Genomic DNA, 3,861 nt, shown 5'->3' with positions numbered 1-3,861 from the left:
GACTGGCTCCCTGTAGTTGGGTATAAAACAGAGATGGATAATTGTATTCAGTTCTTCTTCCATTATACATCAGATCTAGTTCAGTTATATTTCTTTTCTAGTTCAGCAATTATTCTGTTCTAGTATGTACTTTTATATTTTCAGTGAAAAATTGAAATTTGAAAAAAAAAATTAGAGTGATCACAGATTTTCATTCTTTTGACCCTAATTCCTATAGTTTGGCCAAGAAATGGACTTTTATATTTTCAACCAAAGGTAGAGTTCTGGCTCCTTTAGTTTAGCAAGAAAATCGACTTTTATGTTTTCATTCAAAACTCGAGTTTTAGTAGGAAATAAAAGTGATCACAGATTTTATATAGTTTTGGCCCTAGCTCCTCCGTTTTGCACAGAAAATGGACTTTTATGTTCTCATTCCCGAAATGAGTTTTGGTAGGAATTAAGAGTGATCACAGATTTTCATTGCCTTGGTACTAGCTCCTTTGGTTTGGCCAGAAAATGGACTTATATGTTTTCATTAAAAAATCGAGTTCAGTTCTAGTTAAGTTCTAGTTCAGTTCTAGTTCAGATCTAGTTCAGTTCTAGTTCAGTTCTAGTTCAGTTCTAGTTCAGTTCTAGTTCAGTTCTAGTTCAGTTTTAGTTCAGTTCTAGTTCAGTTCTAGTTCAGTTCTAGTTCAGTTCTAGTTCAGTTCTAGTTCAGTTCTAGTTCAGTTCTAGTTCAGTTCTAGTTCAGTTCTAGTTCAGTTCTAGTTCAGTTCTAGTTCAGTTCTAGTTCAGTTCTAGTTCAGTTCTAGTTCAGTTCTAGTTCAGTTCTAGTTCAGTTCTAGTTCAGTTCTAGTTCAGTTCTAGTTCAGTTCTAGTTCAGTTCTAGTTCAGTTCTAGTTCAGTTCTAGTTCAGTTCTAGTTCAGTTCTAGTTCAGTTCTAGTTCAGTTCTAGTTCAGTTCTAGTTCAGTTCTAGTTCAGTTCTAGTTCAGTTCTAGTTCAGTTCTAGTTCAGTTCTAGTTCAGTTCTAGTTCAGTTCTAGTTCAGTTCTAGTTCAGTTCTAGTTCAGTTCTAGTTCAGTTCTAGTTCAGTTCTAGTTCAGTTCTAGTTCAGTTCTAGTTCAGTTCTAGTTCAGTTCTAGTTCAGTTCTAGTTCAGTTCTAGTTCAGTTCTAGTTCAGTTCTAGTTCAGTTCTAGTTCAGTTCTAGTTCAGTTCTAGTTCAATTCTAGTTCTGTTCTAATTCAGTTCTAGTTCAGTTCTAGTTCAGTTCTAGTTCAGTTCTAGTTCAGTTCTAGTTCAGTTCTAGTTCAGTTCTAGTTCAGTTCTAGTTCAGTTCTAGTTCAGTTCTAGTTCAGTTCTAGTTCAGTTCTAGTTCAGTTCTAGTTCAGTTCTAGTTCAGTTCTAGTTCAGTTCTAGTTCAGTTCTAGTTCAGTTCTAGTTCAGTTCTAGTTCAGTTCTAGTTCAGTTCTAGTTCAGTTCTAGTTCAGTTCTAGTTCAGTTCTAGTTCAGTTCTAGTCAGTTCTAGTTCAGTTCTAGTTCAGTTCTAGTTCAGTTCTAGTTCAGTTCTAGTTCAGTTCTAGTTCAGTTCTAGTTCAGTTCTAGTTCAGTTCTAGTTCAGTTCTAGTTCAGTTCTAGTTCAGTTCTAGTTCAGTTCTAGTTCAGTTCTAGTTCAGTTCTAGTTCAGTTCTAGTTCAGTTCTAGTTCAGTTCTAGTTCAGTTCTAGTTCAGTTCTAGTTCAGTTCTAGTTCAGTTCTAGTTCAGTTCTAGTTCAGTTCTAGTTCAGTTCTAGTTCAGTTCTAGTTCAGTTCTAGTTCAGTTCTAGTTCAGTTCTAGTTCAGTTCTAGTTCAATTCTAGTTCTGTTCTAATTCAGTTCTAGTTCAGTTCTAGTTCAGTTCTAGTTCAGTTCTAGTTCAGTTCTAGTTCAGTTCTAGTTCAGTTCTAGTTCAGTTCTAGTTCAGTTCTAGTTCAGTTCTAGTTCAGTTCTAGTTCAGTTCTAGTTCAGTTCTAGTTCAGTTCTAGTTCCAGTTCAGTTCTAGTTCCAGTTCAGTTCTAGTTCAGTTCTAGTTCAGTTCTAGTTCAGTTCTAGTTCAGTTCTAGTTCAGTTCTAGTTCAGTTCTAGTTCAGTTCTAGTTTAGTTCTAGTTCTGTTCTAGTTCAGTTATAGTTCAGTTCTAGTTCAGTTCTAGTTCAGTTCTAGTTCAGTTCTAGTTCAGTTCTAGTTCAGTTCTAGTTCAGTTCTAGTTCAGTTCTAGTTCAGTTCTAGTTCAGTTCTAGTTCAGTTCTTTTCAGTTCTAGTTCAGTTCTAGTTCAGTTCTAGTTCAGTTCTAGTTCAGTTCTAGTTCAGTTCTAGTTCAGTTCTAGTTCAGTTCTAGTTCAGTTCTAGTTCAGTTCTAGTTCAGTTCTAGTTCAGTTCTAGTTCAGTTCTAGTTCAGTTCTAGTTCAGTTCTAGTTTAGTTCTAGTTCAGTTCTAGTTCAGTTCTAGTTCAGTTCTAGTTCAGTTCTAGTTCAGTTCTATTTCAGTTCTAGTTCAGTTCTAGTTCACTTCTAGTTCAGTTCTAGTTCAGTTCTAGTTCATTTCTAGCTCAGCTATTTTTAAATTTCAGTTCTGTTTGATTTTCAAAATCTTCTATTTCCCATCTCTGCAATGATATATTTTTACTTTTCCTTAAACCTTATCAAACCATACGTTTTTTATTTTCGGACTTTTTTATTATTTGTTTGAGTTTGTTTTTATTATTGTATTTTATATTTTAATAAAATTAAGAAACGCACACAAAATCGTATGATAACAGTTCATCTCTCTGTGTACTCAACTGTATTTAAAATATAAATTTTATAAAAAAAATTTAAAATGCATGTTTTTTTTTAATTGTTAATAGAAAATTCATTCAAATTTTGCTGGTGTAGTTTTATGGGTTTTAAAGTGGTACACAAGTACCCACTGATAACGCAGATGTCAGCCGGTACAAATGTCAGGGGGATCTCATCTGATTTGATTTTAATTGGAAGCACTTTTTGTTTTTGTTTATTTAGAACGCCTGGTCTAGACGATTTTGTAAGTGCAGTCAAATTATTGTATTTATTTATAATTATAGAAACAAAAACAAATTTGTTTGCATTAATTTAATTATAAAATCCAATTCTATAAGCGATGTCCCTTATAGAAGAAAATTCTAACGTTATTTCTTTTAAGAACAACCTATCAATTTTCCACTTTCACTCTTCCTCTGAAACTATCTCTCCTTTTTCTTGCTCTCTCGCCCACTAATTCAAATATCATTTATATTCATTCAAGTAGTTGGTATATAAAATTATTATCTAATGATAAAGTCCAGCATTAGATTATTAGTTTATATTACTTTCATTTGATTGTTAATGCCAATATACACGATTATTTAACTGATAAGACTTGGGGAGCTATTGTTCTAAAACGTTTATTTTCCACATATTTATTTATTTTTTATTAAACGGTCATAATTTTAGAAAATAACATTCAATAACAATAAAAAATTTAAAAATTATTTTATATTCCAACCGTTCGAAAAAGAACGATAAAAATCGGCATTTCTAACTTTGATCCTTAGAAGTGCACACGTTATTTTATTAGTAGGGAAAAATATAATAATTTTAATAAAATTTTAAATATTTTAAGGTAAATGCTTTTTTAAACGGTGGCCGGAAATGTATTTGGACTTTGATATCTTACCCTAAAATTATCTAAATTTTGTATTGGTTTATCATTAAATAAAATTGATAATAAAGCATTGTCAATGCTTTAATTAATATTTTAAATAAACCAAATCATGCTTTCGATAAAACATCATGACGTAAAACATTTAATTAAATTATAAAAAAGGAAAAACCTTTTGATTTAAGGTTTA

Source organism: Lucilia cuprina, chromosome 2 (genome assembly GCF_022045245.1).
Source record: "Lucilia cuprina isolate Lc7/37 chromosome 2, ASM2204524v1, whole genome shotgun sequence".
Classification (NCBI taxonomy): domain Eukaryota; kingdom Metazoa; phylum Arthropoda; class Insecta; order Diptera; family Calliphoridae; genus Lucilia; species Lucilia cuprina.
This window is presented reverse-complemented; position numbering follows the sequence as displayed.